Raw genomic sequence first — 11,690 nt, forward strand, 5'->3', positions numbered from 1 at the left:
TTTGCGTGTCAGATATACAGAAGGAGAAAAATATATATTTGGTTGTTAAATAGATAGCAAGACGATGAAGAATAGGGACGAAGGTCAAGCAGTGAGTAATTTAATGCAAAATGGATATATAATAAATAAATTCTTAGAAAAAAGGTTTGAATAGAGATTTGGAACTCAAATACTTATGAAAGTGTTGAAAAAGAGAGATATGGATGTCAAACAGTTAAAATAAAGGTGAAAAATAAGATTTGCATGACAGATTTTTATAAAATATGAAGAATAGACATATGAATTTCAAATAGCAACACGAAGAAGAATAGAGATGTGGGTAAAAATTGGTGGGAAATACAACAAAGAATAGATATGTGGGTGTTAGATACACTGAATGGTAAAAATCGAGATTTGAGTTTGAAATTGTTAGGAAGAGGATGAAAAATAGAGACCTGGATATCATGTGGTTGGAAAGATAATGCAAAATAAAGATCTGAGGAATAAATGCTCAGAAAAATGTATGAATAAAGATTTGGATCTCAAACAATTAGCAAAGCAATGAAGAATAGAGATATGGATGACAAACAGTTAAAACATAGATGAAAAATAAAGAATTGGATGGAAGATTTTTACAAAATATGAAGGATAGATATATAAATTTCAAATAGCAAGACGAAGAAGAATAGAGATATGGGTGGAAGTGGTTAGTAATACATTGAAGAATAGAAATTCGGGTGATAGATATATAGAATGGCAAGAATAGAGAGTTGAGTATGAAATGGTTAGGAAGAGGATGAAATATAGAGACTTGCATGTCAAGTGGTGGGAAGGGAATGCAAAATGCAGATCTGAGGAATAAGTGCTTTGAAAAAAATGTAAGAATAGAGATTATGATGTTAAGTGCACAGCAAGACGAAGAAGAATAGAGTTGTGGGTGGGAATTGGTGGGTAATACAACAAAGAATAGATAATTGGGTGTTAGATATATAGAATGATAAGAATTGAGATTTCACTGTCAAATAATTAGGAAAAGGATGAAAAATAGAGACCTTGATATCATGCAGACAGTAAGATAATACAAACTGGAGATCTGAGGAATAAATATTGAGAAAAAAGGGAAGAACAGATTTCTACATACAATACTTATGAGGACGAAAAAGAATAGTATTATGGATGTGAAACAATTAAAAGTTATGTGAAAAATAAAAACCGGATGCCAGATTATAATAAAACTGTGAAGGACAGGTTGATGAATTTCAAATAGTAAAACGACGAAGAATAGATGCGAAGTGGTGAATGTTGGATGTACAGAATGGCAAGAATAGATATTTGAATGTTCACGAATGAAGACTGATATCAACGTTCGGTTCGATAATTCAAAACGGAATGAGGAATAAATGCGGAGAAAAAAAAATGTAAGAATAGAGATTATGATACCAGATACATAGCAAGAAGAAGAAGAATAGAGACATGGATGTCTAACAGTTAAAAAATATGATTTGGATGCGATGTTTTTGTAAAATTATGACATATGTACAATTCAAAGAGAAAGACGACGAAGAATAGACATTAGGTTGTGATTTAGATAACACAAAAATGAATATCTGAGGAATAAAATGCTTAGAAAAACTCTGTAATAATTGTATCAGAGTGTGTGAAGGAAAGTATTCCGGTTTTAAAGCGAAGTTTGTAATAGGTTGTTTGAGAAGGAATAGAAATACAGACCGATACACATTTGGTTATGTATGTACATTACGGGTATCGAAACTGGATTACAGTAACTGTAGATGCATCTTTTCTTTATTACAATGAAGACTTTACGTGGTGCTGTTGAATGAAGTTTCATTAACCAAGGAAAAACTTCCGAAACACCAGTTCTTTAAGAACGATAAAGAATTGTACAATTTTAATTTATACACATGATACAAAAGTTACAAATGAGCGAATGACACCACAATATTTCACTAAAAAGAGTTCATAGTTCTAGTTAATGACCTTCCGTTGGAGAGACCGTGCTATCGCCTTCGCTAGCCTCCCGGCGCCGACGTTCTACACCTTCCGTTGGAGAGACCGTGCAAGCGCCTTCGCCAGCCTCCCGACGCCGACGTTCTATACCTTCCGTTGGAGAGACCGTGCTAGCGCCTTCGCCAGCCTCCCGACGCCGACGTTCTACACCTTCCGTTGGAGAGACCGTGCTAGCGCCTTCGCCAGCCTCCCGACGCCGACGTTCTACACCTTCCGTTGGAGAGACCGTGCTAGCGTTTTCGCCAGCCTCCCGACGTCGACGTTCTACATCTTCCGTTGGAGAGACAGTGGTAGCGCCTTCGCCAGCCTCCTGACGCCGACGTTCTACACCTTTCGTTGGAGAGACAGTGGTAGCGCCTTCGCCAGCCTCCCGACGCCGACGTTCTAAATCACTAGTCATTTGGTTATCGTCGGTAACGAATACCGTGGATGTAGATGGGTCTGTAGGGTAAAAATGCAATGACGTGAAGTTAAAATATAAAAACAAAATTGCTAATAGAATCTTACACTCCATCGTTTCGACACTCTAAAATACGTATAGAATAACTAAAACTATAAACATCTCCTTCTTCTCATCTGCTGTTATTTATACAACTCGTCTTTGATGAATTCTGAGGGCTCTGAAATTGCGCATGCTCATAAATATGCCGTAGAGAGAACAGACCGTATGCATTGTATGATAAAGGGAGGTAATGTTGATTGCTGGCCTCTTTCTCTATACATAGGTTCCTTACTATGTGCATATTGGGAATATTCTCTAAACAGTATTATAATTATCGTTGATTGCGCTATGTACGGATGGCACGGACACTAGTTTTAAAGTAATACAAAACTCATCCAGATTTTCTGATCCACATGTCATGAAAAGGTACCTATAGTGTCTTACCTACCGTAATCGCTTTTTTAAAAGAAAGATACACTTTCTATTAACTTATAGAACGAAATCCTATACATGAGCTTTGACCATTATGTTTATTATAATACTATGTTAAAGTCTCGAATCTATAAAATACATTTTACAACCAACTAAACCTCGTATATTATCTTACAAAAATAGTAAACAAACATATACAAGGAAAAACCAAATCATAGCTCAGTCGTTAAGTAGAGCTGGCTACTGAACTTAAAAAGAAAAAGGATTGAAACTGACAAACCATAGGGACCCAGATTTTGTATTCATAAAATATTGTAAATTATTCATAAAAGAAATATTTTAAGATTGCCTGATTTAAAACTATAATGATTCTAATGAAACTCCGAGATAGCTATACACAATGTAGATGAGTTCCTACTATCAGTCATCCCTTAAATAATGTCTGATTTGAGATTCAGTAAAGGAGAAAGGATTTCAAACGCTTTTAATGTTATTTAATTAATAATGTATGTTCCACTATTATTAATTACTCCCTGCCAACGATTCACAAGCTTCTTAACGCAACTTCCATAAAATTGTTGGGGTTTGGAGGAAAAGAATGTAGAGAGGGTAGTTTTGAGATGTTCATGTGTTCGAAGCTCTTTTCCATCAAGATAATTCTGCAAACTTCAGAAGAGATGATAATCAGATGAAGCAAATTCAGGAGAATATGGAGAATGATGGAAGTTTTAACCAGTCTATCTCTTCAATTTTTGCAGATGTAATCCTCGTTGTATGGGGCCGTGCATAATCCTGGTGTAACACGACACCTTTACGATTGACCAAAACAGGGTTCTTATCTTTTAGTGTAACATTTAAGCGCACTAACTATTTTGACAATAGAAGTCTGAAGTAATCCTTACATTGAGTGGCACCAACGCAAAGTAGATCACACCAACGATATCTCACCAAATGCTTAACAAGACTTTCCTAGCGTCTAAGTCCATTTTGGGCTGTGCTTTAGCCAGTTTACCTGCACTGATCCATTATCTGCGTCACTTAAAAACTTTATAAAATATCCATTTTTCATTCATATCCAGTCACTAACATGTCCAAAAACGGTGAGTTACGTTCACGAGAAGACAGATAAGTACAAATGTCCACTCTTGTTCTAAGGTTGGCTTCTGTCAAATCATCGGGAACCTATGTTTCAAGAGTTGACACCTTTCCAAGCTGTTGCAGATGACGGTGAACTGTTGAATGGGTCGAATTATGCTTCTGTTCTAATTCTCCAAGTGTAACAGCACAATCTTCATCAAGTGCACCAGCAGAAAGTCAGGAAATAAACTCAACAGGACGACCTGAACGTGGCGCATCACTTAAGCTGTAGACACATCCATCTTCATAAGAGTTTATCTCATTGATGATCTGAAAAGTGGAGCTGGTTTAGGTTCTTTCATTTGTCTTGACCGGTGTATACACGTCTTAGTATATATTGTAGTCATTACAACCTTCTAAAAAGAAAGAATTGGTGATTCCCTTCTGTATTAAATTTTGGGACATTACTAATGGGTTAACCTGATATAAATGAATTATTTTTCATCTGAAGTGAAGTGGCATGTCCTTTTATATATATGTCTGGTTCGGTTTCATTTTACAAGTTTATTAACTAGTTCTACCTAGCTTTTGTGTTCAGTGATTTTTCGTATTTGTTAGGTTAGATACTAATTGCATTATTTTGTATGTTAGGTATTTTAAACATAATTTACAGGACATAAAATGCAAGCTCACATTATTTAGAGCTGTATTTTTTGTTCTAGAAAAATATAATACCGGTCTTAAGTTTTCTAAGTCCAAAAATTTACTTACCTAACCGAGAGACAATTACACATTGGACAAATTCGTGTAACCCAGGGGTTCGGTGAGTCAATGTTAGGTGTTTGGCGAAGGTCAAAACACACACACTGTGTGTGTGTCCATTTCGTTCATGCCCAGTTGGCCATCATTGGCTGCGGCTGATCACGTCACATCACTTAAAATCTGTGCTGCAGGGAACTTCGTGCGCTTAGTAGTCGATTTGTGACTGTAGTAATGGTGCGTCATTTTTTTATTTTTCTTCTAATCTTTCAATCCCTTCATACTAACTATGTCGAGCAAACACAGAAAGTGGTCGGACGAATACGTACAGTATGGATTCACGTGTATAACGGAACATGATTGGAGTCAGCGTCCTCAATGCATGATTTGCAATGCCAAGTTGAGCAATTCTAGTCTAGCACCTAGACTAAAAAAACTAAGAGAACGCTCCCTAAATCTCCATGGAAATGGAAAATACAGGAATACAACGTTTGCTGAATTCAAGGTAAAGAGAGCCAGGTTCGATGAAAAGGCTACTTTGCCTGTTCTCGGCTTTGTATCCGTCGACAAACCGATCCTCACAGCATCGTACGAAGTTGCGTACTTGATCGCAAAGCAGGACAAACCACACACCATTGGTAGAGCACTCGTAAAACCATTTGCGTTGAAGATGGCGAATATCATACCGGGAAAAGCTGCTGAAAATACGTTATTCCAAATTTCTCTTTCAAATGAGACCATCAAATGAGATGACACCATCAGCAGCAGAATAGATGACATGAGCGATGACATCTTGGCTCAAGTAGTTGCAAATCTGATTTCAAGCCCAGCAAAATTCAGCCTTTAACTCGACCAGACCACTGACGTGTCCAATCTAAGCCAGCTCGTTGTATTCGTGCGCTATGTGAAGAACGAAGAGATAAGATTTTTTTTTGTAAGCTTCCTCTTATAACAACAACTAAGACAGTCGACGTGAAGAAACTTCTAGATGACTTCTTCAGAGACAACGATCTTTCGTAGGATATGGTTTCTGAAGTTTGTTTGGACGGAGCTCCAGTCATGCTGGGACGAAACTCTGGTTTTGGTGCACTAGTGAAAGGCTTTTCAAAAAAGCTACCGTTATAGAAACGACAAACATAGAATGATAACTTTGCAACCTTTCCCCTGCTGGACGACTGTGTGAGTAAGATCGAAGATGTGTCTGAAATCGGAGACATTTCTGTACTCGGGGAACTGAAGCAAGCAATTGTCATGAGTTCGCAAAGTTTCTCGACGAATACTTCCCCACCAGAGAGTCATATCCAGCAAGGGTGAGACAGCCGTTCACGTTTAGTGTTGCGACAGCAGATGTCAATGATGAATACCTCGACGAAATCATTGAACTTCAGCAGAGCTAAGAGGTTCAACAGAAACTTTTTAGAACAACAACGCTTTCAACGTTCTGGTGTCACCAAATCGTAGCGTACCCTCTTATTGCTAAGAAAACCCTTGAGATAATCATACCGTTTGTTACAACATATCTTTGCGAGCAATTCTTTTCGAGCTTGATAGACATAAAATCGAAGAAAAGGGAAATTTTTTGTTCCGATAATGATATAAGAGTGGCACTTGCCAAGGTGAAGCCGCGCATTTCTGAACTTGTCTCTGAAAGGCAACAGCAAAAGTCACGTTGATTTGCAGTAAATATTCATTGAGTAATGTTTTTGTTTGTGTGTGAAATTCATGTTTTGTTGGTTTTGTTTTTTGAACACAGTGATATTATGTGCAACTGATGCATGGCTCATTTTGTGCTGTAGTAAAATATCTACTTATGTTTTGAATTTGAAAAAATCATATTTTATTTTTCCAATTACGAAGTGTTCAGTGAAACTTCCGGGGTTCAGTACCTCTAACAGGGTTAAGAACCACTGCACTAAAGTAAGTAGACATTTATCTCTGAGGTTTAGGAAACGTTCGAATCAGGAAATATTATAGACCCTCAATTGTACCCTCCTAGTACTTAACCATTGACCGTCAACAATACTGAATTTACGTGTCTCAGAAGTAGTTTAGAAGATGTAATTTAATTAGGAGCAATGAAATAGTATATTGTTTTAACAGTTTGTGAGTGGATATGGAAAATGTTAAATGCATAGTTTGTGAAGAAAATCTCATGTCAAATAATGAGCATATTTCATGTATGGGTTTGTGTAAAGGCTATTATATCAATGTCATCTTAAAACGTGCAGGAAGAAACAACTGAAAAGAGATACAAACTAAATCAACTAGAAAAGTCGTGGAAGAAATCATGAGAGTATGGATACTGACAGCATTAATAATCATTTTATGGAATTCGTTATGAAAAATTTATAAAAATATAAATAAACTCACGTCTTACATATCGTAAATGTAAATTTATCATACCAATACTTTATTATTACAGCTACTAAAAGCTGTCGATACCCAATTAGATATGCCTTAACGTTCCTAAAAAAAAAAGAGAGGGTTGTAACTTCTGTATTTGTTTAATTTAAATTAAATGTTTTTGGATCCAAAACTAATATGCCAGTTTTAAACACCAAGTAGTTTGTAAACACTCTTCAACATACGGTGTAGCTTCACTTGTTTCCTGGTACTTTAGTTTCGTTGAATTGCAGAATGAAAAATGAAAATTTTCACATTTACAGCGTGTAACTATATAAAAAAGTTCTACGAACTTTAAGAGGGTATGCAGCCCAGCTTTAGAAAAACTTTTTTATTTTATGAATCTGTCGATTTATTTCTTTTCAGGATGTTAAAATTGATAATTACGTTTATCTGCAATTACAAAGGAAGATTAATGTACATCACAAACATTTGCTCCTTTTAATGTCAGTTCACGAGTGTCTGTTTGGTTAATTTTTTTATCATTATTTTGTATTGGTTAAACGACGAAGTTTGGTTAGATTCAGTAATGTTTAGAACAGTGATGGGATTCAAATATTCCTAAAAACCGGTTATGTGTCGCGTTACACACCACAATTTTGTGTGATTGAAAATAACAACAAAAATATCTTACTCAAATAATTTATTCAGCATGCTTTAACTATTTCCAAATTACAACTTGATTATCATTAAATTCTTTATTCCTTCCACGCTTGAACCCGTTGTTACCAGCTGTGTGTATTTTCATAGCCAAATTTGAACTGGAAAATTGGGATTCTGTGAAACCAGTGGGAGGCCAATCAAATCAATTGTCATCAAGTTTGCCACATTTTCAACTGTAAGGCGACTTTTTTCATCTGAATATATAATATTTATTATTGAAAACCCTTTTTCTGCTTCTGCGGAACTATGAATTTCACTATTGATAATATTTTTAGCCTTTTGTACAGTTCCTGAAATCTCATCATTGTGGTGATTTCGAAGGACATTTTTCACATAGTCACAAAAATCATTAATGATGATTTCTTGATGAGAGAACTTACTGAATTCATACATCAGTACTCCAAAAATCTGGTTTAAGTATTTTTACCAGTTCATGAATTTTATTGTCATTTTCTTGTGGATTATTTGTTAATTTTAAGCGATCACAAACCATAATATTTCTCATCGCCATTTGAGTTTAATGATATAATAGATGGTATCGCCAGAGATACCGAGTGTATTTTTAACGTGTGTGTGTGTTGTTGCATGGACAGCCACACTAGGTTTTTCGTGTGTAGAAACCCATGATTATAGGTTTCTAGTGCCTCATACTTATTTTTCTTCCAATGTGAATCATGTAGATTCAAATAATAAATATTCATGTCGCTGGGGTTACAATTCCAATGGTGATCTTCAAGCTACCCAACTCTTTAATGAAATGTATTAGTGGCAGATGTATAGGAGACAGTAAACTACATTTCCAATGATTAACAGTATGATGACAGATTCCACACCAACCAGCATTCATCACAGTCAGATGAATTTAAAAGCTGTAAACTTAAGCGACATGCTAAGAACTTGACTATTTGTAGAATTAAAAACAGATGACTACTCAAAAAGAGAGTTATTTGTGAGTGGACACAAAGAGAAGAAATTCCTTCAGGTTTCAAAAAACCTCCAGTGGTTTATTGAAGGCGTAAATTTAATAAAGACTCGATAGAGCTATTTTATAAAAAATTTTGCACCAAATATTTATAATTTTGTGAAACAGGTTTCGTGTAGTTTTTATAAAAAAATTCATTGGAATTAAACCATTTGTATAAAATGTAATAGTGTTATATTCTACTATATTTTCCTACTTCATTTATAAAATTATTTCTAGAATTTTTGAAATTTGTTTCAAAACTCTATAATACATATAGGTAATGAAAGTATCAAGGAGTTTTGAACAATATTAATCTTGACTTTATCACTTTTGCGAAAAATTAGTTTTTAAACTTTTTTAAATCGAAACGTGTAAATTCTTTAGATCTTGAGTTTTGAAGAGTGAAACTCATTGTTTGGTATTATTTATGTTGAATTTCTCAACCCTGATTTTTACTTTTAAATTGTATTTTAAAACGTGGGTAATAACTGGAATTTATAAGCTCAACCTGGTAAAACTGATGCCGCAGAACCTTTATGTAGCAATTTATTTTATTGGACATTTGATGAAATTATTATTACCCTGTTTTATATTTGGGAGGGGCCGGCATAGCCAGGAAGATAAGACACTCGACTCGCCCTTTCAGCCGTGGGGGCGTTATAATGTGAAGGTCAATCCCACTGTTCGTTGTTAAAAGAGTAGCTTAAGAGTTGGTGGTGGGTGGTGATGACTACTTGCTTTCCCTCTACTCTTACACTGCCAAATTAGAGATGGCTAAAAAACCCTCGAGTAGCTTTGCACGAAATTCCAAACAAACCAAAATCTTCTGGGGTGATTGGGGAGAGGGCCTTTGTGAAAGAACATTTTTAGTTATAGTATGATTGCATCTTAATAAATAATCAAATTTTGACTTTTTGTTACATGTTTGCATCCTTGATTGATCATATTTGGACTGTATTAAGTGTTTTGTTACTTTCATATATCTTTTTCAATCAAAGTTACTATTTTGTAACGTTTTACTTTATATTTGCTATCAAAATTCTTCATTTCGTTACACACTTCTACTCTATACCTAAAACGTTAACCTTCTGTTTCGTAATTTAGAATTTTTTCAATGTAAAGTTTCTTCTTTAAACTTTCTTATATACTTTGAGAATCAGTAATTGACTATTTCCCTTATTTGAATAGTTTGGAATAAAAGTTTCTATAATTGTATGTATCGTTCTGGAACAAACAGTCACACCTTTCGAAAAAAAACAAACAAAAAACACTATGTCTTTTTCTGTTGAGATTTTTAAAATTCACAGTTGAAGTCTACTCAGCTGCTGGGAGTTTTTTGGACCCCAACACTTAATCTTCAGTTACCTGTTTGCAAATGTTGTTGCACAAAGGAATGGCGAATATTCCATTATCAACAAACTCAAGCGTTATCTAATGAAAAGGAATTATGTAAATTCATGTTTCCACTTTCTCCTGGTTTATTTAAAGCTGTGTGAAAGTCCATCGTTTTAAAGAAATGTTTAGATCTGTCTTTGACCTCAGATTTGAGAAATATAACTATCTTTTACTGCCAAGTAATATAGGAGCGACTGGTAAGGTTAATGGGTTTATAAAGAAAGTGACTGACATAATCGTATTTTCTATAATGTAAAAGTTGTCAAGTAATGGTGTGCTGAGCCATTACCTGTGATCCTTCTGGGGGGGCTGCAAATGCGTGGTAGTTCAATAGGCACCAGATCTAGAGAAGTTAACTTTTTCTCAGCTTCATCAAATATCTTGTTGAAATTTTCCTCTGTTCGCAATACCCGCAATTGCTCAACTGTCATTGCAAATGCTTCAGTCATGCCAGATACTGTCGCTGATTTTGCTTGGAATGCAAGATTTAGTTCCTCTAATGCAGTTGATGGATGCTGAGCCATCAACAATCCTAAAACTGTCTTTTCTTTGTCAAATCTGTCCAGCAGACCTTGTGCTTTTACTGCTACATCTGATTTTTCATTTGCTAATTCAGACAAAGAATCAACAATGTCACTGTAGTGATCATTAGCACATGCAATTGCAGATAGACGGCACAACGAGCTTGTTGGACACAGTGAGCGGATATATTTAACTGGACCATTGTGGCTGTCTGACCATACAATATTTTCAAAGATTGTCTTGTCTTATATTTCCCTGACCTCTGAAGCAAGACACAAAGTTCATGTACCCATTGGATAGAATCTCGAACACATTCACAAGCTTCAACAGCATGCTTCATTGTTAAACTAGCCTTGTGTGCTCCGCAGTGAAAAAACAAAGCTGACGGTTGCTTCTCTTTTATTTTTGTCTGGCATCCACTGTACGAACCACTCATGTTGGCGGCTCCATCATAAGTTTGTGCTCTTAATCCTGACAGTGGTAAATTGAGTTTACTCTGTACATCAAGTAGAGTCGAGGATATTGTTTCACCAGTTGTATTGGAAACACTGTACAAACCTAGAAATATCTCATGGACGTCAAGGTTTTCATCTATGTATCGTACACATATTGCTTCCTGTTCGGCACCTGTGACATCTTGAGTGCCATCAACCATTAATGCAAAGATTTTACTTTGCTGCACTTTGTGTTCTATGTTCCTCAGTATTTGATGGCTGAACATCTCCATTATTTCATTCTGAGCCTGGGGTGATGTGAATGTGGTTTTCTTTGCCAAGTAGGCCGTCAGCTCAGGATTTCCTCTTCCAGAAGCTTCATTAACTGCAGGAAGTTACCCTCCGTATCAGTATGTCCACGTGATGCTAAACCTTGACGCAGAAAGAAACGTAATCTTCTGAATATTTTAGCTAGACTTTTTTTTGCATTCTTCCAGCTGCTTCTTTTTCCATCATGTAGCTGGACAGTCACTGGAGTTACATCAAGTGAAGCTTCTGGAGATATAACGAATCTGTGCTGAAGGGAGGATTG

This window comes from Tachypleus tridentatus, chromosome 9 (genome assembly GCF_004210375.1).
Source record: "Tachypleus tridentatus isolate NWPU-2018 chromosome 9, ASM421037v1, whole genome shotgun sequence".
NCBI classification, from domain to species: domain Eukaryota; kingdom Metazoa; phylum Arthropoda; class Merostomata; order Xiphosura; family Limulidae; genus Tachypleus; species Tachypleus tridentatus.